This window comes from Elephas maximus, chromosome 1 (genome assembly GCF_024166365.1).
Source record: "Elephas maximus indicus isolate mEleMax1 chromosome 1, mEleMax1 primary haplotype, whole genome shotgun sequence".
Taxonomy (NCBI): Eukaryota; Metazoa; Chordata; class Mammalia; order Proboscidea; family Elephantidae; genus Elephas; species Elephas maximus.
Window position 1 is genome coordinate 61,552,392 of NC_064819.1, and position 25,331 is coordinate 61,577,722.

Below are 25,331 nucleotides of genomic sequence, written 5' to 3' on the forward strand. Positions count from 1 at the left end.
TGGCTGTCTTTCGATTCATCACACCTTGAAATAAAGATTTTGTTTCTGACAAAAGAAAGAGAGAGAGAGATCAATCTAAGCCTTCTGATCTAGGCCTGAAAATACAATCACAGGTCTATATGAGGCACAGAGCTAAGGAAGGCACATGGTTTGAGCTGCAGGACTTATACGCACTCATATACTCAGGCTTGAGTGCATAGGTCAAATTATTCTGGAAATATGGTATATCATGGCTTTCTGAGCTCAGAATTTGTGGCAGTGACTAATTGTTTCTTACGCCAATATACACTCTCCCCTCAGAAGCAGAAATCCTGATTTTGAGTTGGGCATATTGCTACTGAGCTGAAAGGCTTGGTTTTCATCCTCCCTTGTGGTTAAGTGTCCGTGGGCGCTGCAAAAGGTTTGTGCTCGACTACTAAGTTAAAAATTGGCAGTTTAAATCCACCTAGTGAACCACTGAAGAAAGGCCTGATGATATGCTTCCATGGAGATTACAGTCAAGAAAACCCTATGGAGCAGTTTTACTTTAACACATGGGGCTGCCACCGGCTGGATGACTTGATGGCAAAGGGTTTGATTTTGGGTCTGTAGCTAGGTGTCCTGAGACTAAATTCTGTCTGACATGAAATAAGCAAAAATGTAGCAAGGGACCTCTTGCAAGTATCTTTAAAAAGGGGGCTGTCATGGATTGAATTGTGTCCTCCAATAATATCTGGCTAAACTTGGCTAAACTTTCCCAGTATTGTGTGAACTGCTCACCATTTTGTCATCTGATGTGATTTTCCTATGTGTTGTAAATCCTATCTCTATAATGTTGATGAGATGAGATTAGTGGCAGTTATGTTAATGGGGCAGGACTCAATCTACAAGTTTGGATTGTGTCTTGAGCCAGTATCTTTTGAGATATAAAAAAGAGAAACAAGCAGAGAGACATGGGGACCTCAAACCACCAAGAAACGAGAGCCAGGAAAATAGTGTGTCCTTTGGGCCTGGGGTCCCTGCACTCAGAGTTCCTCCATCAGGGGAAGATTAATGACAAGTACCTTTCTCCAGAGCCCACAGAGAAAGAAAGCCTTCCTCTCTGGAGCTGACTCCCTGAATTTGGACTTGTAGCCTACTGGACTGTGAGAGAATAAATTTCTCTTTCTTAAAACCATCCACTTGTGGTATTTCCATTATAGCAGCACTAGATAACTATGATAAATAAGGCCTTATTTCTCTCTCTCTCCTTCCTTTTTTTTTTCTCCTTTCAGCTTTCTGGAATGCTAATGTAACAGCTAGAGCTTAAGCAGCCATCTTGTACATGAGATAATCTACTAAAGATAAAAAAAAAAAATAGCAGAACAGAAATATAGGAGACAGGGTCTCTGAGCCTGTGTACCTGCCATATCCTCCCTGGACTGCCTACCTGCGAACCTCTTTTATATAAGTTAAAAATTAAAAATATATATGCACACACACATATACATATTTTTTCTTGTCATGTAGAACTAAGCCTAATTGCTACAAACAGACCTTCGAGGTCATAATAGGCTTCATTTTTATACCTAAGGAAACTGATGATTAAAGATCAACTTTGATAAATGTCTTCATCAGAGAAGAAGAGCTGGCAAATTAATTACACTTGTGTTTAATCTTCTGCTTCTAAAGACAGATGATGGAAGTTCTATTTTACAACGCTCATCAGTACCTGTTAAATGAATATGGTTTCAGAGTTCACATTCCTGTGAATTTCTGAACCTCAGAGGTCTTCCAATTGGCACATCGAATCCCCAATCACATATATTCAAAGAGTAAAATATTAAATGATAAAAAATGCAAAGAATAGTAATGAATAGACTGGAGAGAATTTTCTTTCCTGCTATGTTCATTAGCAAGCACATGTCTTCATCTGCATCTTCAAAAAAAAAAAAAAAAAAAACCAGTTGCTGTCCATTCTGACTCATAGAGACCCTACAGGATAGAGCAGAACTGTCCCATACTGTTTCCAAGGAGCGCCTGGTGGAGCCGAACTGCTGACCTTTTAGTTAGCAGCCGTAGCTCTTAACCACTACGCTACCAGGGTTTCCATCCACGTCTTAGTACATATAAAAAGTATACCAATTTACTCTGACGTTTTAGAAAGTGCTAAGTTGAGGTTTTCAAATTTGGGGGATGAGTCAATATTTGAAATGTTACAAGGTACTTTTACTTCAACATGTGTGTAAAATAATAAATATACTGTAGCCATAAAACGTACTCTTAGAGGCTTTTGCAGAACAATACTGAAATATGGAAACTAATGGATATTACTAAATCAAGAATGCTTATCAAATTCAATTAACGAGGGAATAATAAATTAACTGTCTCCTCCTGGTATACCTCTTTACCACCACTCCCACAGTCTTCACTGCCATAAATCACCCTGTGGCTACTAAAAACAGAAGAGACCTTTCTCCCTCTATGTTACAGTAACTTCAAATCATCTAGCTAGCCTTCTAAAACTCCTCCGTCATTGATTTTTAATATTTCAAATAAAAATGGCAATGGCAGGATGGGTAATATGTGCTTTTCCTTTTTCTAATCTACCGCCCATAATATCTTCTGTCCATTTATCTGACATCCAACATGGGTTCTTCTGCTCACTTCCCATTTCTGGCTTAGGTCAAAAACCTTGGAAGTACAAAGTGCATTGACTTTCAAACAAAAGGAATGCACCACGGATCAGAAGAGTCATTGGTCCTGTGCTGCGTGATCAATTTTTACTTATTTGGTGAATATCCATGGATAAACGTTTGACTCTAGCATTTGAACTTGCCTACTGTTTCCCTCTTGGCTTCTAGTGAGCATTTATACGCATTTAAAAGGGTGTACGTCCTCAACACAAACCCCCCACCCAAGCATCTTTGATAATCTCCCACATCAGCTAGCTTACTTTAAAGATAAATTGTTGTTCTCAATTTCATTCCACCAGGACTGAATCCTTGGCTTGAGATTATTTGCCTTGGAAAATGAGTTTTCTCTGCCTCTGCAAAGACTGCTGTGTATGATGGTCTCTGAAATGCTAATGGGAACCAAGAAAGCGCCTGTCATGAACTCTGAGGCTATTAGTTACAAATAGCAATATCGATATTTACCTTCTAGGTCTTCATGCTGGAGGGCAAAGCAGAAAAAACCTGGGTTTCCCTGGCTCCTGAGCCAAGCTACACAGACCATCTGCATCTTGCCTCGTCCGTCTTTTTAGAACTTGGAATAACAATTCTAGTGGTGATAATAATGTCATGATTTTCATTCAAAGCACTTTCACATACATTATTATCTGATTTGTTCCTCCTGGAAACCTTGCAAGAGGTGGGTGTTACGAACATTGTAATGTCTAGAAGAGGGAACAGGTTCAGAAGGGTAAGTGCCATATGTACTTGACATAACTCAGATGGTGACCTGTGGCTTCTCCCTCAAGTTCAGGAGGAACTACTCGTTCTACAATAACACCCCATCCCCTCCAAAACGTCCATTGAGCCAGCTCCTACTCATGGGGACCCCATGTGGGTCAGAGTAGAATTGAGCTCCATAGGGCCTTCAGTGGTTGATTTCTCAGAAATAGATTGCCAGGTCTTTTTTCCGAGGCACCTCTGGGTGGACTCCAACTTTCAACCTTTCACTTAGCAGCAGAGCACGTTCACTATTTGCACCACCCAGGGATTCCCTTTCCACAACAGCCCCATGCTGCCCTGCCCCGAAATATTTCAAAAATATAACTGTTTTTCATTTGGGTCCACTTTTTTCTTCCCTAAAAACAATCAAAGAGATGAAAGAACAGAAGCTACTAAAACTGTTTTCCCACTGATTTTATAAAGTTTCAAGAGCAAATAGACTAAAAACTGAGTAGTATAATGAAAGCAACTGGTAACCATGGTCTTAAGAATAGTTGAAACAAAAGAAATGTGACTACATCATTTTTAGCTCATGATAGGTATCTTGAGGCTATGCTTTAAATTTTGAAAAGTACCTAACTGTGCACAGTATTTTTTAAATTGAAAATGAGTATTTATCTATTGAAATTCATATATTTGCTAAGTATCCTACTTTGGTGAGTAGTATCTGGGCTCTTAAAACCTTGCGAGCGGCCATCTAAGATACTTCACTGGTCCCATTCGATCCAGAGCAAGGAAGAACGAAGGAAACCAAAGACACAAGGGAAAAGTTAGTCCAAAGAACTAAGGGACCGTAACTACCACAGCCTCTACCAGACTGAGTCCAGTACAACTAGATGGTGCCCGGCTACCACCACTGACTGCTCTGACAGGGATCACAATAGAGAGTCCTGGACAGAGCTGGAGAAAAATGTAGAACAATATTCTAACTCACAAAATAAGACCAGACTTACTGGTCTGACAGGGACTAGATAAGTCCGGAGAGTATGGCTTCCAGTCATCCTTTGAACTCAGTACTGAAGTCACTCTTGAGGTTCATCCTTCGGCCAAAGATTAGACAGACTCATAAAACAAAATGAGACTAAATGAGCACACCAGCCCAGGGGTAGGGATGACAATGCAGGAGGGGACAGGAAAGCTGGTAATAGGGAACCCAAGGCTGAGAAGGGAGAATGCTGACATGTCACAGGGTTGACAACCAATGTCACACACAAAAAAAGTGTATTAATTGTTTAACGAGAAACTAATTTGCTCTGTAAACCTTCACCTAAAGCACAATTAAAAAAAAAAATAGTGATAGCAAAAGATATGTAAGATGCTAACTTCTTTAAGCAAATAAAACCAACATTTGAACTGAATTGATGTAAATGTTTTAACTTGGTTTACTCCCAAGTATGTAAAGAGGGCACAGAAATTTACACATTCCTTTGGCTTCTTTCTCTATAGGACCACCCAATATTGTAAATTCTCTGTACTATGGTGAGTAACTATTTGAATAAATTCAGGGTAGATCAGGAATCAATAAGCCAGTGATCTCTATATTATATTGTTGATAGACAATTTTTTTAGTCAACCAGTAGTGGCATTTTTCAAATCCAACCTACTTCTCTTTTATAAAACTGGAAGAGATATTGGAAAAACATAAATTTGAACACATAAAATGAATACCAAGAAGGGTACTGTGGCTTGGAAGAAAGGTTGGCATGAAGCCTGTATCCTCCTATGCCTCTAGCCTCAGTGAACCCAAAGCCAGATCAATGAGCAAGAAAAGAAAATTAAAAAAAGCAGGAGATATACATGGGAAAAACCAAGCGAGAATAAAAAAGAGGCTGAGAGGGGACAGAAGTGAGGCCCTCAGGTTGAATAGATGGGTGGGCTTGAAAGAAACTGCAAACTGAATTAAAGCTTCCCAACACAGAAATAAATAGAATCTGATTCTGTATTAGTCCACCGTATGCTTAGCCCCCAAACCGTCAATCTAGATAAAGTGGACTCCATTTGATAATGGCCATTTGGTACCTGTAACTGCAGAAATGTTGAGGGGGCATGCGTACAATCAACTGACCCCTATAAGGTGGTATGAACAGCTTAGACGTTGCGCTACGTCTTTGACAACATGGTTGGCAGCATGGAAAACAGGGATAGAACCTTTATGTGGTAGGAAGGAGGCAGGTGATAAAAGGCTGAACGAGACTCTCATATAAGAGGCACAAAGGGCCAGGTGGGTGCTCTTGTAACCCCTATTTCAAGGACACTGAGGGGATGTCCTGGTCTAGCTTCCTGAGCATGCTGCCATTTAAGCTTCATTCCATCCTGGAAATCTGCAACCATCAATTGTATTCTTAAATCAATTATGGCTTAATGGTGTGGTTTCTACTTATAAAAGATCTGGTCACTACTTATAAATGATCTAAAGGTTCTTGTTTGTGCTACAGTTTTTCCATTTATAGAAGTTTTACTTCTGTTATTTTCCACCTGTGTCGTGGGAACATTAACACAGGTGGACAAGAGACAATAATTGCCAATTGCTCTGTGAAAGGTAAATGCAAATACGCCTTTTAATTGGTCCTATCCACATTTCTTGGGAGAGGCAGTGGTTCAGTGGTAGTTTTTTCACCTTCCACGGGGGAGACCCAGGTTTGATTCCTCGTGAACGTACCTCAGGAGCAGCTACCTCAAGTGCAGCCTGTCAGTGGAGGCTTTCATGCTGCTATGATGCTGAATGCGTTTAACTGGGGCTTCCAGGCTACTAAGATGGACTAGGAAGACAGGCGTAGAGATCTACTTCTGAAAATCAGCCACTGAAAACCCTATAGATCACAACAGTCCAATTCTGTTGTGCATGGGGTCGCCATGAGTTGGGGTCTGAGTCAATAGCAGCTAACAACAACAACTCATATTTCTGATGGAAAGACCTCGGTCTGGAAAACATTTCCTTATTAGGTAATGGCATTATACCCAAAGCAGACCAGTCCATCCTCTCTAATTCCATATGAACCTGGTAATGTTTTTCCTATTTTCCTATTGATAACAGCCTGGTTATAGACCAACATGTTGCATGAGTAAGTTTTTCTGTAAACAGACATATCTTACATGACACACAATAACACATTAACATAATAAGATAGACCATGTGACAACATATTGTAATGACATCCTAAAAAAAATGTAGCCAACACTCAAAATATAAATTCCTTAGCATCTGCCATGTACCTAGAATTACACCCAAAGGTTTTAGAAGGAGGGAGCAAAAGAGATACTGACATTGTCCTTGCTAAAAAAGGGCTTTACACTCTAGTTGGAAAAAATAAGACTCACACATAACATAATTAGGGAATAAGACCATATACAGTTAAGTGCAAAGTCAGAGAGTATGGTCAATTAGTAAGCTAGAGGATTTATTAAAACTAACAGTAGCTTAACAACTTTTCTTACTATAAAATCATACTTCAAGCCTGCTTAAGCATCAAATCTGGTTTCTCACAACTGATTAACCTGAAAATGGTTCACATAAAGCTAATCCTTTAACAATCTATAAACGCCTTATATAACAAGTTCCACAGAGCCCTTTCCTGGATTCATAATGATGAGGCCCATCTACCACACTAGTCAATGTTCTTTTTAATGAGCACCTCTGAACCTTAAGGGAGCCTTGGTGCGGCAGTGGTTAAGAGCTTGGCTGCTAACCAAAAAATCGGTGGTTTGAATTCACTAGCCGCTCCTTAGAAGCCCTATGGGGCAGTTCTACTCTGTCCTATAGGGTCGCTAAGAATCAGAATCGGCTCAGTGGCAACAGATCTTTTGGTTTTCTGGACCTTAATGGAATATCATTGGTCCAAATGGTCGTTAATTATAGAGAAAATTTCACAGAAGGTGTAAGTGGTGATGTAACATCAATAGCATGCTACTTGAGGTTAGAAAAACCAAACCCATTGCCATCAGGTCAATTCCAACTCACAGCGACCCTATGGAACTGAGTAGAACTGCCCTATAGAGTTCCCAAGGAGCAGCTGGTGGATTCGAACCACCCACCTTTTGGTTAGCAGCCGAGCTCTTAACCACTGCGCCACCAGGTTAGCAGTGTTGAAAGGATACCTATGATGTTTGGATGGTGAGTGAGCCCCAAAGGTCCGCAGCTGTCACCTATATCTCACGTGGAGTTAAGCTGGGGTCTGGGATGAAAGAAGTAAACCCCAGCACATGATACAGTAAAACCTTCGAAAGCCAGAACCTGTCAAAGAAGGAAAACGCAAATATTTTTCACTAGAGAGTGACAGAAAAGTGGCGACTGCACCCTGTCAAAGGTAAAAAACTTGGGAGACCCAGAAAAACAATGCAGTCCTGTTGAGTTCCGGCTCTCACAGGTTTCCCTATATTATGGGAATACAATTGAAGGGAAAACACTGAAAGAAGAGAAATACATCTGAACAACATATAACCTGGGTGATACGTGTGTTTTCTTGCATTTTTCCAAGAACGAGGGGAGGGCATGACATTAACCTAAGTCCCTGGAAATATTTTGTTTCGCAGAAAAGCAAAATAGAACGGGCCCAAACAGCTTGCTGGCAGTAGCTAAGCCCTGCAAACTTTGCTTCAGAAGAATACTGCTGTGCTGGCAGAGAAAAGACACCCACTCAGCCACGTACCTAGCAACTTTGCAGAAGTCTGCAGTGTGAAGCAAGTAAGAAAGGCAAGGGCTAGATAAAGGCAAGAACTTCCTCCCCACACCAGCAAATAGAGAGTAGATGTTCTCAGACCTCATCCCCACCCCAGAGGCAACATCAAGGAGAAAGGAGTAACCGAAGCTCCAGGGTTATCAGGAAGGGATGTGGATTTGGACGGGATCTGTCACTCGCCCTGATTCCCATGACTAAGCTATCTTTAACAGCACCCTTTTTCTTTTCTCCTAGCACAAACGATTAAACTTTAAGAACTATATCCCTGTTACTTATGGTCCAAAGCAAATAATCTGCAGGAAAAGTGTCTCTGAGGAAAGAGCTGTCAACAACTCTGTAAACCTTTTATCTACTACAGTTGCTAATGCGCCACTGCCCCGCCCAGCCCTGCTGGCCTGATTACAAAAATAGAGGGAGTAAAAAAAAAAATTTCTCATTCTTTGTTTTCTCACCCTGATAATCATGGTGGTTTCTGGGGACTTGGATAGAATGTTTTATTAAATTATGAAGCGTCGGAAAGGCTGACAAGTACCAGCTCCTTGTCATTTGAAAATGGGTGCTGGGTAAATTCCATCTGATAATAATGCCTGTAACTTTGTTTCTTCCTATTTATTGTCCCCCCATGCTGACTCGTAGCATTATCGATTCAGTGGTAGAATTCTCGCTTTCCTTGCAGGAGCGCCAGGTTCAATTCCCGACCAATGTATGTCATTCACAGCCACCACCCACCTTGTCAGTGGAGACATTCAAGTTGATATAATACTGAGCAGGTATTATATCAGCGGAGCTTCTGGAGTAAGACAGACTAGGAAGAAAGGCCTGGTGATCTACTTGTGAAAATCAGCCACTGAAAACCCTATGGATCACAAGGGTCTGATCCAAAACCGATCATGGGGAGGGTGCGGAACTGGGCAGTGCATGGGGTCACCATGGGGGCTGGCTGGATGGCGGTAACAACATACCAACTCAAAGGCAGCTAACAATAATGGCACTAATTCAGAAGCCTTCTTTAACCTAAATCTAGCAGTCTGTGCCCTGTTCGGTTTTGATATGGGTTTAGCATCACCCGTGTTAGACGAACACTTCCTTGAGAATAGTATTCGTCCAAGCTACTTGCTTTGGAGATACACTGCCTTCTGAAAGAAAGGTCCACAGCTGCTGTTCCCTTCAGCCATGATAAAAGAGAGAAGAAGATTAAACAGGAAAAGGATGGGGGGAAAAAAAACCTGATAAAAATTGGCTATGTGTCCAATTAGCTAGAGATTTTCCCATAAGGCTTCACTTTGGAAACCTGTGCACTTGAATGCTATCCTAAAACCCGGGGCCCTGGTATTTCTAACCCTGGCAGGCCCGCTGCCTGCTGGATGGCACCTGGTACACTAATAGCACACTTATTATTAGATTTTCTGCATGGTTACATAAGCCTACAAAAGCGGAAAATGTAAATGATTCAGGAAGATATTCTTCATGTGTTCTCATGAAATCTTTAATATCTTAAGGCTTAGAAGAACCCTCCTGGCAAGATACAAATCAATTTTCATGCTTCATTAGGAAAAAAGTCCTCTTAGCAATGTGAAGGAAATGGCTATCGGCAAAAGAGGAAAAAATTACACTGTGGACTGAACAAAACCCCAAGGCACTTTGGACTAAATCCCTCCTTCGTGCCCACAAGCGTATCTGAAACGAAAAGAAAGCTTCGCTTGGGGTCTGTGGGGATTTCACTTTGACTAGTCAGCCTACCTGCAGAATTCCACTTAATCCAGTAGAACTCCTTATCAGCCAGCTTATTATTTATGAATTTGAATGAACTGTAGGTTAAAACCTGTTCAAGGTCCAAATTATTTTCTGTTTTGAATTTTTTTTGGATACCATGTGTTCTCATTAATAGAAACATGCTGAGTCATGGAGTGTGTTTAAATTTTGGGTTGGTAATAGGGATTTTGAGAAATATTATCTGGTACTACATGGTTACCATAGAAGTTTTAAGGCTCTCGAACCCATACTTGGCGGTCACCCGTCTTTACCACCAGACCTTGGTTGCTGATGTTTTTTGTAGCATCTTCTATTAAGTTACATGGGGGGCCTCTGGTTTTCCAAATATGACACACACACAAAAAAAACAAAATCAAACCCACCAGGGCTCCCTACCTATCACACAGGAAACCATAAATATGCTTACAAGGCTTATCTAGGCATACAAAAGCCAAAAGAGACAAAATCACACTTCTTGGTTATATTACCTTACTTGCAAGCCTTATACCTCAAGATCGTGCTTCAACGAGTTTCTTTCACCTTTTGCCGTTATGTGGTCCCCACCGGAGGGCAGCAAATACGTTCAGTGAGTGGTAAAAGTACACTACCAAAGAACCTGAAAAAGTGGGTGGTATACCATAAATACCATGGACCATTTAAACTGACTACTCAAACCCCCCCAAAACCAAACTCATTGCCATCAAGTCGATTCTGATTCATAGCGACCCTATATATAGGACAGAGTAAAATTGCCCCATAGGGTTTCCAAGGCTGTAATCTTTACAGAAGCAGACTGCCACCATCTTTCTCCCAACGAGTGGTTGGCTGGTTTGAACCACTGACCTTCAGTAAGCAGCTGAGTGCTTAACCAGTGCACCACCAGGGTGCCTAAACCAACTACAGACCTCCTGAAACATTGCAATTATATGAAGGGAATAACTGATATAATATGATGACCTGTTCTACACTCGCAGTGAAGTAGACACAGACAGGAAAGCTGGAAGAGAACACTGAAATAATGTTGCTTGTGCCTCAGTTTACACAGAGTAGCAAGCCAGGCCCAGAAAGGGTTAGCGCCTAACCCCAGATCTCATCAGTGGGGAAGGGCTTCCTGACTCCCAGCGCACAGCTCTCTCAGGACCCCTTGTTTTCTACGGAGGCAGCACCTGCGCAGCAGGATGGGGCTTGTGGAGGGGGATGGCGATGGGGAGTGGAGCAGAGGAATGCAGAGATGCGGGGTACACTGAGTTTCTTCAACGTAAGAGAAAATCGCACCAGCTTATTACTGCACTTTATTACTATGTTTTTGAGTATTTACATACATCTATATTTATTTAAATCTGTTGTGTAATTATATACTAATATGGAAACCCTGGTGGCGTAGTAGTTAAGTGCTACAGCTGCTAACCAAAAGGTCAGCAGTTCGAATCCACCAGGCGCTCCTTGGAAACTCTATGGGGCAGTTCTACTCTGTCCTATAGGGTCGCTATGAGTCAGAATCGACTCGACAGCACTGGGTAAATGGGTAATAGTATATACATAAATTTATATACCATATTAAAAAAAAAAAACCCAAAATGGTTGCCGTCGAGTCGATTCCGACTCATTGCGTCCCTACAGGACAGAGTAGAACTGCCCCATATGGTTTCCAGGGAGCGCCTGGTGGATTTGAACTGCCAACCTTTTGGTTAGTAGGTATAGCTCTTAACCACTATACAACCAGTGCTCCATATACTCTATATGAAACCCACTGCCGTCGAGTTGATTCTGATCCATAGCGACCCTATAGGTCAGAGTAGAAATGCCCCATAGAGTTTCCAAGGAGCACCTCATGGATTCGAACTGCTGACCTTTTTGGTTAGCAGTCGTAGCACTTAACCATTAGGCCACCAGTTTCCATATACTGTGTAGTATATATAAATACATACAATATACAAATATATCTATCAAATAGTATATATAAATATATAGAGTATATATCACCTAGTACATAGTATATATAGTATATGAGTCCCTGGGTGGCACAAACCATTAGGCACTTGACTGCTGACTGAAAGGTTGTGAGTTTGAAGTCACCCAGAGAAACCTCAGAAGAAAGAGCTGGTGACCTACTTTTGAAAACTGAAAACCCTGTGGTGCACAGTTCTTCTCAGACACAAACGTGGGGTTGCTATAGTCAGAACCGAATTGATGGCAACTAGCATATACAATACACGCAGGCCCTGGGTGGTGTCAGTGGTTAAATGCTTGACTAGCCAAAAGTCTGGTGGTCTGAACCCACCCAGAGGTGCCTCGGAAGACAGACCTGGTAATCTGCTTCCAAAAGGTCACAGCCTTGAAAGCCCTATGGAGTAGTTCTACTCTGCAATATGGGGTCACTATAAGTCGGAATGGATTCGATGACTCCTAACAACACTAACCAAAAGGTAGGAGGTTCAAGTCCATTAAGGGGTAGACTAACAACACAAAAAATCAAACTTAACAGTTCTTATGTATTATGAGGCTGCAGAAATGATTGCTCTCATTTCAGGCCTATTCATAAATTTGACTATTCACGATCTAATATACCTGCAGGTCCACGTGTCTGGATTTCTGCCTTTTGGCTCTTTGGAGAGATAGTAAGGAAACGGAATCCACGTGATATTTTGTAAAGGCGTCTCCCTTATGAAAATGTCAGACACCTTTCAGATGTCAGCTCTAACGTGGCGCTCAGGGCAGATGACTGATCCATGTGAAGCACTTAAGTGGGTGTAGAAACCTGTCTGGCTGATTGTCTTTTCTGCACACACGTCTTCGACTGTTCACAGGCTTGTAGGCCATAAATAGCTCTTGGGGAGAGTGAGATTACATCATGAACTCGAGAGGGCCCGTTATCTGAAATCAATGAGTACTTTACACTCACCCCTCCAAAGGGCTCCCTGCTGAATAGGGGGCTATTAGACTCACCAGAGCACCCAAAATATATAATGCTGTTTGGGCCTGAAAAGAATGACTTCATCATCTCATGGCTGGAATTCGTTTACCATGTAATAATACTAATGCCATTCAATTCCTCGTAGCATATATTATGTCCATTCACCCAAACCACAAAATTCTCACTGAAAGCTTGAGAGAGGTGCATTCCACTGTGACCTGAGCTGCCTCTCTTCCAGAACGGACAACTCTATCAGTCAGGTTCCACGCTGTGCATCATGGCACGCTCCACTGTTTCCCAGGTATGTACCAAACCTCCTGCTGATGGGAGAAGTTCCAGATGGCCAGGCAGACGGAGAGCATTATTATTAGATAAAGTATTCAATCGGAGAGCCACTGACGTTTCTATGTTGATATATGCCTACACTCACACGTTTAAAAAATGGACTTAATACAGAATAGAAGTTTATTCAACATAGATCACAGCTCCCTGAATTCAGGCTCCACTAACTGCTAATTGGCTATTAGTGATTTACCTAACAAGGAACTAAGGATTCCCTTGGAAGATTTTGCTTATTTTGGACATTGGGTCAGATAAGAAAATTAATAGTGCAATAAGTTCGGGGTAGGGGAGGGTAAGAGGACAGGGATGCTCAAACTATGAAAAAAGAAACAAACCCAAAACTGGGCCAAAAAGTTTTCCAATTCCCTTTCTTATATGATGTGGAGGCACTGACTCTGAATGGCTGTTACTGTAACCCGTGTATAACTGGGTCACCTTGACGCTGGCCCTTCTTCCCATGATTCATATCCCATTTAAAAGAAACACAAATCTGACACCAGGAATAACAGCAAAGCTTGCAGGTCTTGGCCAAAGGATTCCGGGGAGGTAGGGACAACAGGAGTGGCTGGGAGAGTGCGGAAGGGGTGGTATGAGATAATTACATGCCAACATACGTAACACCTACAAATTCTTTTACACCTCTATTCCCCAAATTCTGGGGTCCCTGGGTAGTGAAAATGGTTAACGTGCTTGGCTGCTAACTGAAAGGTGGAAGGTTTGAGTCCAGCCACCCAGAGGTGCTTCAGAAGAAAGGCCTGGATATCTACTTCTGAAAAATCAGCTATTGAAAACCCAATGGAGCACAGTTCTACTCTGACACAGATGGGGTCACCAAGAGTCAAGGTCAACTCCATGGCAACCGGTTTTTTGTTTTTTAATTGGGTTGTTTATTTTCTTTTCTTCATTTTTTAAAAAATATTTTATTGTGTGTTTGGTGAAAGTTTACACAGCAAATTAGATTCCCGTTTAATAATTACTACACAAATTATTCAGAGACATTGGTTACATTTTTTTTCCATGGCAACTGGTTTTAATTGGTCCCTAAGTTCCACTTCACGTGGCAATTGCTCCTTATCTTGCCCACTGTCTCAGCCCGCTTTCTCTTATATTTCTCTTGAGGAGCACATTGGCCTAATCTCAGCTTAATCGTTCACCTCTCCAACCCAACAACAAACAGCAGGCTGAATAAGCACAGCTAGTCCTCTTTAGACGGTGGGGAGGGGAAGAAATGCATATGTTTATGATTTGACATTTTTTCCTTTTGTTCCTGGCATATTACATATTCATGTAAATAAAATGGAGGACGCTACTTAGGAACACTTTGCCAGGCCAGCCTTGTTCTCTTCTAGACTTTTATGCTATTGACTGCACTTGTAATTATATTTCCTTTATAAAAAACTATAAAATTTAGTCTTTCACTTAATGGGAGAGACCGCAGAACTTAGTTCCCATAGTAAATGCTCATTATATTTCATCCATTAGTGATGGTAATTAATACTGGACTTATGCTAAGTAAGTCACCACTTATTAAAACATAATTCTTAAAATATACAGTTGCTGACACACATTTTCCCGTTTACGGTCATTAGATCATTTTGCTAATAGCTTCGCCTGAACAATTTATTCATTTTACATTTAAGTGTCGGGCACTGAGCTAGTAACGTGGAGACTAAGATGAGTAAAAAAACGGCTCTTGCGAGCCCCAGTGGATGATGGGATTGATATATGAGGAAGTTAGTTTGACTTGGAGTACTCTTCTGGCCACTGTGGTAGATGCAAATGCAATGCCAGGTACGGTATGCTTCGCTTTACTATCACGGACTTTCGTCAATAAGGAATTATCCATTTAAAGAGAAACTAGGGGCAAGCTTGCTCATCTGCGAACGGAAAAGTAGGAAATGCCAATTGATGCCAGGAATCTTCAAATGGTCATTATCAAGGTTACATGAGGTATGTGAACTAGCTTCTCTCCAAGTCCTGTCTTAAATTCTATTTCGGACAACAGGTAATTCAAGGGAATCACGTACCCTATCACAATTTACATAATGACACTTTTGAAACCACAGTTTCAAAATAATGACAACATTATTCAATTCCTCTCACCACCAGAAAGTTGCATACATGTTCCTTTACAAACATCTGCCTTTCTGACTTTCTCTATGTATCCACAACACTCAGAGCTTTCAAAAACACTCTTCCTTTGATTGTTCGAGGTGTGGACCCACAATGAAGATAACCACAATAAAAAAGCTGAATGTGGGGAGAGTCCCCAGAAGGTTCTCTGAAAACAATGCCTGGCCTTCCTTGGAAGGGCATGACTATGAGATATGACCTTGAACAAATGGCACAGATGGCAAGGAATGGAAGTGCATGATGGCACTCCATTTCCTTTCCCACTTCTGTTCAGCCCCATAAGGCTTCATCCATTCACTGAAGAAGGGACTGCCTGCTCTGCGCTAAACACGTGAGATGGGACAGACACAGTTCTTCTCAAGAAGGTCAGGATCTGGTGTGCACAGACTGTCAAGGGAATAGACAGTACAGATCACCCATGAAGGGTCTCCTGGGAGGGAAGCCTGGGGATGGGGCTCAGTAAGAGTAGGAAGGGAAAGTCAGGGTCTGCTCCTTGGAGGTGATAGGAATGTGTAGTTCTGAAGAATAAATAGGAATTACCATATGAAACAAACCAAAAATACAGCTGCTATCAAGCTGATTATGACTCACGGTGATCCCATGTGTGTGAGGGCAGAACTGTGCTCTGTTGAGTTTTCAAGGCTGTGATCTTTTGGAAGTAGATCACCAGACCTTTCTTCTGAGGTGCCCCTGGGTGAACCTGAACCTCCAATCTTTCAGTTAGTAAATGAACTGCACTACCTACCCATTGCCATTGAGTAGATCCCAACTCATAGTGATCCTACAGGACAGACTAGAACTTCCCCATAGGGTTTCCAAGGAGCTGCTGGCGGGTTCAAACTGCCGACCTCTGGTTAGCAGCCGAGTTCTTAACCTCCACGCCACCAGAGCTCCTTGTGCTACCTAGGGACTCCTTAAACAGAGAGAAAATAGCTCTAGAAAGAGGAAGAACATGTGCAAAGGCATGCAGAGTGAGGTAGGGGAACGTGCCACATGTGGAGAAGAAAACATATGGAGGACTGGGAAGGCGGGGGAGAAGGAAATCAGTGCCCTCCCCACCCAGGACATCTCCCAAGGGCCATGAGCATCTTAGGAGGTTCAGCAGGGGCATTTTCATATTAAAAAGACCACTCTGGCCACAGAGTAGAGGTTGGGTGAGACGGGATCAAGTAGTACCAGTATGGAGACAGCCCACCAGGTGGATCTTGTTGCAACACTCCTGAGACATCATGAGGTCTAGCCTGTTGGAGGGGCAGTAAGGGTGGCAAAGGGTGGCAGAAAGGAGAGATACTCAGGAGGCAGAATCAGCAGTATGGTTAATGAACGGCTGGAAGTGGGCAGCCGGAGGAGCTGGATGGGAGTTTCCAGCTTGGCTAGTGACATTCACACAGGGGAGACAGGAAAAATAAGGCAATGGCTTTTTTCAAACTCAAGAGTTTTGAGTTTCCATTGTTTACCTCTAAGCTCCTGGTGGTACAACTGTTAAGTGCTCAGTCGATAATAGAAATGTTGGTGGTTTGAACCCACCCAGCCACTCTGCAGGAGAAAGACCTGGTGATCTGCTTCCATAAAGGCTGTTGTTGTTCGGTGTCGTCAAGCCAATTTGTACTCATAGTGACCCCATGTGACAGAGTAGAACTGTCCCACAGGACAGTTTTCTTGGCTGTAATCTTTACGGAAGCAGATCACTAGGTCTTTCTCCTGTGGCGCAGCAGGGCGACTGGGTGGGTTTGAACCGCCAACCTTTCAGTTAGCTGAGCGCTTAACTGTTTGTGATACCAGGGCTCCTTTCCTTCTAAGATTACAACCTACAAAAATCCTATGGGGCAGTTCTACTCTGTTCCAAGGGGTCACCAGTAGAAAATCCACTTGACAGCAACTAACAACAACAACCCAAAAAAGTTAAAAATCCTTGACCTCAGGGGCTCTTGATAATTCCCCTTAATACACAGTAGGCACTCAGTACATACCAGTTGATTTGATAACTTTAACAGACACATAAAAATAACTTCCTTCATCTGAGCACCTATCAACATTTCCCGAACACTGGTTTAGTTTACGACTTTGCCTAAGTGAAAGAAGAAAAATAGCTTGTAACTTATCCAAAGAAGAAGATAAGTGCAGACATTTTCCTGATAATGTGCTAATCTCAAACACATTTTCTCTCCTGATACGAGGCAACATAGTCCATTCATACGATTATTGCCAATCACTCCTATCTAACTCTTGGTAAGGGTCTCTGTCCTCTCCTTCACCCTTAAAGCTATTCATCTTCAACAAGAGAAAGAATTTCTAGGTTGAGACAGATGTCTGGGATGATGATCCTCACCTACAGTGACACATTCCAGACTACAGCAATTGCATTATTGGATTTTTTTTTTCCTGGCAAAGAAGCCATAATTCAGGAATTTATACAAAAATAATTAAGTGAAGGTTGCATCACCAAGTTCCCATCAATCACTCCTCGTTGCCATTAAGCCCTTCCTGAGATGACAACATGTCAGCTGCTCTTAGCGGTAGGACATCAAGTTCTCTGCATTGCTCTTGCTGCTGCTTTGTAGTCTGCTGGGTCGCAGTGACAGCGGTTAACCAGGAAAAACGTGAGTTCAGGACTGGAGGTGGCTGAGAACGTTTTAACATACTTGCAAAGGCACAAGACAGCTAGAACAGTTAGGTTGAGAGCTTAAACATCCCCTTCAAGATCAGGCTGAGCCCTCGACTTAGAACTTTTCCATGGAAGAAATAAGGAGAAACTTATGATGAAACAGCACCCATGTGTGGGTGCTGGGCTTCCCTGGGAACTCAGGGGAGCAAATGTGACCGCTCCCAAAGCAATTCTGACCTCCTGCTCCAGGCCACCAGGGCTGGGCCTCTGACATAGGTAGCATCTCCCCAGTGAATCAGAAATATCTTTGCAAAGAGTGCAACAGGAACAAGAGTAAAAGAAATAAAGAAATGGATTTTAGGACTAAACGATGTACATGTAACACAATCAGCATAACTCTTAGGCTGATAGGTTGAATGCTTCTAAATATGAACATAATTGTTGTTGTTAGCTGCTGTAGGATTGGCCCCTGACTCAAGGAGACTCCATGCACAATGGAAAAAAATACTGCCCAGTCAGTCCTGCTTACTAAATGTTGGTTTATCAAATAAATGCTCCTGGAACAAGGAATCAAGCAAATCCTTGAATTACAGACTGATTCGGGAAGATGGGGAGACCAGCACTCCAAACTAAGCTTAACCCCCAGAGCTCTGTTTACAGTATGTGCACAAAGATGAAGCAGAAGCCAGGTTTAAGTCGATTTTCCTTCCTCCCCCATAAACTCCATTACTCTCTGCAGGGTGATCAGAAAGACTGGCTACAGCCCCTCTGGAGGTACCACACAGATAGTGTATGGGCTCTCTCAAGACCCAAGAAGACCACCAAACCAAAAAAACCAAACCCGTTGCTGTCGAGTCAATTCCAACTCACAGAACACCACAGGGAAGTGTAATTTTGAATTAAGGATGCAAAGGGAATTTTGCCTCTTCAAATTAAATATACTAGGTCAGGTCTAGTATATATTTTTAAGGGTCCCTGGGTGGTACAAACACTTCGTATGTACTTGACGACTAACCTAAAGGTTGGTGGTTGGAACCCACCTGGTGGCACCGTGGAAGAAAGGCCTGGGGGTCTGCTCCCATAAAGATTACAGCCAAGAAAGCTCTATGGAGTGGCTCTATTCTGTAACACCTGGGGTCGCCATGAGTTGGAATTGCCTTGATGGCAATTGCTTGGCTTTGATTTAGTATGTATCTCTATATTAGATCAGGTTTGGCATACATCTTTTAAAGGAAGTCTGCACAGTTGGGAATTTCCTAAGTAATTTTTATCAGTGTTTCATGGACCATACCAGGCAGCTGGTATGATTCAGTGAGGTTAGGAAACGATGAGACACCAGAAGGCCATGAGTTCTAACCACAGCCCAGCTATGGAATGCCACATGGCCTTAAATAACCTGGTTTAGCATTCTCATGTTCCTGCTGATGGGTTCTAAACTTCTCTAATCTGAGGCTATCTGCATCTTATAGGATCTCTAGCTACTTCAGAGGCGTGCAAAGATAAAGCAAAATCATTCTGTATGTGCAAGTAAGCTCTGGATATAAGATAGCGATAAATACATTACCATCAGCATTTCTTAAAAATGAACAGAACCAGAGAATTCCTAGTCTCCTTTGTTTATACTGCCCACAGTGGCCAACGCTACCTCTATTTGCTTAATTACCAGTCATTATCTTCTTTTCCTGACCACTATGTGTCTAGATTAAAAAGATATTACCCATCAATTCCACCCCTACGTATACACCGAAAAGGCTTAAAAGCAGAGACTTAAACAGAGACATCAGTGTTCACTGCAGCACTATTCACAACAGCCAAAAGGTGGAAACAACCTAAACGCCCATAGACTGATGAACGAACAAGCAAAATGTGGAGTGTCCATAAAATGAAATATTATTCAGCATCAAGAGAAATGAAGTTCTGATACATGCTACCACGCAGATAAACTGAAAATATTATGCTGAATGTAAGTCAGACACAAAAGGACAAATATGTATGATCCCACATACGTAAAGTATCTAGAATAGGCAGATGCACAGAGAAAAAGGTTTATTAGTAGGTACTAGTGGCGGAGCCCTGGTGGCACAGTGGTTAAGAGCTCGGCTGCTAACCAAAAGGTCAGCAGTTTGAATCCTCCAGCTGCTCCTTGGAAACCTTATAGGGCAGTTCTATTCTGTCCTGTAGGGTTGCTTTTAGTCGGAATTGACTCGGTGGCAATGGTTTTAGTGTTTTTTTTTTTTAGTGGCTGGGGATGGAGAGGAATAGGGAGTTACTGCTTAATGTTTGGGGTGATGACAAACTTTTGGAAACAGTAGTAATGTCTGCACAACACAGTAAATGTAATTAATGCCTTTGAATAGCAGTTAAATGGTTAAAATGTCAAATTTTATGCTATATATATTTTATCCACAATAAAAAAGCCAGTGTATGGAACATTTCCAGATGTAGGCCCAGAAGGAGAAACTCTAAATGGCAGGCACTGTATACTGTATTTACTGGGCACCTGTTCCTCCATTTCACTTGACTTCCTTCTGCCTTGAGAATCCTTAATTTTCCTGTCTCCTTTAGGCTCTAAAACTACTGAATGAATGAAGGGGAGGCAATAGTCTTGGTTGCAGAGTTTACTGGCAATCCCTTCACTACAAGAACTACACAGCAGATAATAAGCTAGCGTGTGACACACCTTCTGTTCATTTTCCTTCTGGAGGAAAAGAAAACAGCAGCAGCCAAGAGAAGACGGTCAATGGGAGGCATTAAGTAACCATTCAGGAGTCCCATGACTAACATAAGCATTCATTCGCTCTATTTCAAATGAGTGGGACCAGCCCACGGGGCTCCTGGGCTGGTGGTGTGTTTGTTCTGCTTCAACTAACTGCTCAAACGGGTCTGTACAAAAGGAGATGTCTGGCACAGGACAGAATGACTCACACAGGATCCGTGCTAAAGAGTTCTGCGTGTGCTCACCTTTTGTAACCTCTCTCACCGATGCACTGCACAAAACCAGGCTCTTGCTATTCAGGTGCCAAAAATAGATTTCCTTGCTGGGAAGAATGTACACAGATTAATTTTTCAACCCCTGATTTTACAGCCAAAGGTCCCTCGGTGGCAGCAAATGGTTTGCACTGGAGTACTAACCTAACCACCACTCTGTTTGTCAGTTTGTCATACTGTGGGGGCTTGCGAGTTGCTGTGATGCTGGAAGCTATGTTATCGGTATTAGCAGGATCACCCATGGTAGATAGGTTTCAGCAGAGCTTCCAGACTAAGACAGGCTAGGAAGCAGGATCTGGAACTCTATTTCTGAAAAAACTGGCTGGTGAAAACCTTATGAATAGCAGCAGAATGTTGTCTGATATATGCCAGAAGATGAGCCCCCCAGGTTGGAATGCACTCCAAATATGGCTGGGAAAGAGCTGCCTCCTCAAAGTATCGTTGACCTTAATGACGTGGATGGAGTCAAGCTTTCAGGACCTTCATCTGCTGATAAGGCATAACTCAAAATGGGAAGAAACAACTGCAAAGATCCACTGGCAGTCTTTCGTTCTTAGGGCTGCTATGAGTTGGAACTGATTCGAGGGCACCTAACAACACTAACCTAAAGGTTGACGGTTTGAACCCACCCAGCGGAGCCATGGAACAAAGTCCTGGTGATCTTCTTCCATAAAGATTACCCAAAAAAACCAAACCCATTGCTGTCAAGTCGATTTTGACTTACAGCAATGTTATAGGTCAGAGTAGAACGCCCCCATACAGTTTCCAAGGCACAGCGGGTGGTTTCATTAGCAGCTGAACTGTTAACCACTACGCCACCCAGGTTTCCTGTAAAGATTACAGCCAGGAAAACCTTATGGAACAGTTCTGCTCAGTTGGAATTATCTTGACGGCAAAGGCTTTTTAAAAATTCTTTTATTTTGCAGATGAGGAAAGAGGCTTGTTCAAGGTCATGTAACAAGGCATATGTAATGTCTGGCTCACCTGAGCATCCCAGGCATTAGCCTTAGTGACTAGTCCCAACCTGCAGAATCAGGTCCACCTTCATGCTAGTATTCTGATTGTAAGATTCTTGATCTTTAACCCCAAACTTTTGTTTTACTCCCCAAGAACTTCTGGAAATGGAAATTCTTATTATCTCTGAACTCTGGCATTCTCATTACTAAGTCTTCAATGTATGCTGCCTTGTCATGTTCCTGATTACTTTCTATTGCTTTCCATGCCCTGGGCCTGGACTCCACTGTGCTAACAGTATGCATGCAAACATCTTTCTCTCATGGACTGATCTGTGTTTTAGATGCCTGGTTTTACACTCTATCCATAACTGCCCATCCCCAACATAGATGAACTTGGCCTTGCTCTCTAGTTCAGAACCTAGCTGGCAGACCCTTTGGGTCTACCTTAACTTCTGACTTTAACTGTTTTTAGTTTGGCTTCCCCACCTTCACATAAGCCCTGGTTATCCATGGTAGTACAGTGATCTATTCATGAAAACATAAAACTGACTCAAGGAATCAAAAACACACATATGACACACGACATTTATTTTTCAAAACCCATAGGGCTGTACAACACAAAGAGTGAACCCTAAGGTAAAAACTATGGGCCTTAGTAATAATATATCAATACTGGTTCATCAACTGTAACAAACATACTACAGGGCTGTAAGATGTTAGCAATGGGAGAAGCTGCATGCAAGGGGAGAGTGGGTATAAGGGAACACACTGTACTTTCTGTACAAGTCTTCTGTAAGCTTAAAACTGCTCTAAAAAATGAAGTCTACTAAAAAAGACAAAAATAAAGTCTACCAACACCAAAGGCATGTGCAAGCACGCACGTGCACGCACACACACACACAATGCAGCAAGAAACAGAAGACCTGGATTCTAGACTTGACCCTGATCCTAACAATCTATAATTTGGGGTGAGTCAGGTAACCTTTCAGGCCTCTATTCTCACATTTATAACATGAAAGATTGGATGAAATTAAAACAAAGCAACGCAAAGCAAAGCAAAACAAATACAAAAAAACCGAAACAAACACACATACAAAAAAGTGTTTCGTTCTGTTATACGTAAGGCTGCCATGAGTCAGAACAGACTGGACAGCAACTAACCACAACAACAAAGATGTGGAATGGAAAGCACTAGACAAGAAGCGCGAGGGCGGATTCTAGTCTGGCTTAGCTCTGTAGCAGGATCTTGGATGAAAAATGGTGCCAATAATACATGTGTTGTCATCCACCTCCCAGAAAAATTGTGAGGAAAATAAACTAATTATTATGAAGATCTTTTGAAAACAGAATTCAGGTTAAAACTATTATAATTGTAGCTTATTTCCTTTCTTAAAAAAAAGCTTTTCTTTGAATTATTGCCATCAGTGGTAGCAGCAGCATAATCATCGTCACTGTTACTCATCAGAGGTTCTGAAGTCCAGCTGCCCCTCAGGATCACCAAGGAGCCTTTTAGTAAATACAGGTTCCTAGCATCCCCAACTGACCAAATCCAAACCAGTTGCCACTGAGTCAGTTCTGACTCATAGCAACCCCACATGGGTCAGAGTAGAACTGTGCTCCGTAGAGTTTTCAATGGCTAACTTTTCAGAAGTAGATTGACAGGCCTTTCTTCTGAGGCACCCCTGGGTGGACTTGAACTGCCAACCTTTGGCTAAGAGCCAAGCTCATTAACTGCACCAACCAGGGGCTCCCTCCTGAATGACCTACTGAACCTGCATTTCCTGGGTCAGTGCCCAAGAGATGGTATTTGAAAACAAACAAACAAAAGAGTAACAACAACAACAAAAACAAAGCTCCAGGAGATTCTGATCAACTAGGTTTGGGATCCACTTTTCAAATAACGTGTTTCTCCATGACAGAAGAAATTTAAGTATAACTATGATTCATGAATTTGTTATCTGTTCCTTCCTGCAGGGATACGAGTTAAAGTGTAAGTCTTTATAACTCTAGAGTCAAACAACTTAACTGGCAGGACAGAGTCTTCCAGAGGCACCCTGGCTCTGGAAGGCTCACTGACTAGGGAGAAGCAACATGTCCTATGAACCAGACTCAACCTTGTAGGCATGGTGGCACAAGGAGGCCATTCCATGGTCTCTGCTGTGGCCTCCAGACCTGTCACGCCTTTAGACTCTTTACTCCTCTATGCTCAGCAGCCCAGAGAAGAGAAGGCCATGCCCTTTATCACAGCACTGGTGTTTCCACCTGGCCTCTGGTGGCCTAGATTCTCCGCTACCTAGCAGTCCAGGGATTGCTCCTTGGAGTGCAAACCCAGCAACCAGGTTGCCCAAATCAGTGGCTCCCGTGGGAAGACACGGGTGGGGAAAAGCAGGGCTAAGTAGCAGAAAACATTGTGATTCACTCAAAAAACAAAACAAAACAGAAAAACCCCCCAAAACAAAAAAAAATACACGGAGTTCTTTCCAGATGTGATGGAAAACATGCCTGGCAGTTTTGTCTGCCTGCTTGGCAGCAGAAATGGCACTCACCAGACATCATTTAGCTTGCTGCCTTCTTTCTTCTCTTCAGATGGCTGTAGTCAGGCTCTTCAGTTTGGAGGAAAATCCAATGTTACCAGCACAGACCTGACATGTGGGGAGCTGTGGTAAAAGCAGAGGCAGGACTTGGTTCCCCCAGCTGATCACCACGGACACAGAAAGGGGCTAGTTACTAGTTTGCCACTAATGCCTGTTGCTGTCGCGTTGACTCCAACTCATAGCGACCCTACAGGACACAGCAGAACTGCCGCATAGGGTTTTCAAGGAGCAGCTGGTAGATTCGAACTCCCAACCTTTTGGTCAGCAGCTGTAGCTCTTAACCACTGTGCCACCAGGGCTCTGATAGCAGTGACAAACTGGATAACAGCCAGTCACAAATCAAGTGTTTCTACAATGGCCTAACTTCCCCTCTCCTCTCCTTAGAGCCCTGAATGCCTGACGTGCTTGCTATTTTTTTTTTCAAATAATATTTTACTCTGTTTTAGGTGAAAGTTTATACAGCAAATTAGGTTCCCCTTTAACAATTTTTAAATAAAATTGTTTCATGCCATTGGTTACAATTTTTACAATGTGCCAGCATTCTCACCATTTCCATTCTATTTGTTTTGTTTCCATTGATCCAGCTTCCCTTCCCCTCCTTGCCTTCTCATCTTTGTTTTTGGGTAAATGTTGACTGTTTGGTCTCATATAGTTAATCGTTTAAGGGAGCACATTACTCATGGGTGTAACTGTTTATTTTATAAGCCAATCTATTACTTGGCTGAAAGGTAACCTACAGAAATAGTTTCACATCCAAGTTCAAAGGTTACCTTACAGTGATAGTCTCAAGGGTTCCTCTAGTCAGTATTGGTCCAGTAGGTCTGGCCTTTTTTAGGAATCTGAGTTTTGTTCTACATTTTTCTCCCATTCTGTCCAGAACCTTCTCTTGTGTCCCTGATTAGAATGGTTGGTAGTGGTAGCTGGGCTATCATCTATTTCTTCTGGTCTCAGGTTATAT

The 25,331-nt window shown here is 42.3% G+C and overlaps 1 protein-coding gene across 10 annotated transcripts in view; it reads right to left on the reverse strand.

Annotated features, from left to right (window-relative positions):
- Positions 1-25,331, reverse strand: part of ATXN1 (ataxin 1) — a 533,523-nt gene that overhangs the window by 66,685 nt on the left and 441,507 nt on the right. For 2 of the 10 annotated variants that reach the window (XM_049884396.1, XM_049884378.1), the window contains exons 1-2: positions 24,326-24,436; positions 10,350-10,457 (exon numbers count right to left, since the gene is read on the reverse strand). The exons of 5 other annotated variants lie outside the window; for them this stretch is intronic. The gene's annotated coding sequence lies outside the window, so the exon portion shown is untranslated. 3 more of the 10 variants (XM_049884369.1, XM_049884412.1, XR_007517401.1) reach the window with 3 other exon arrangements.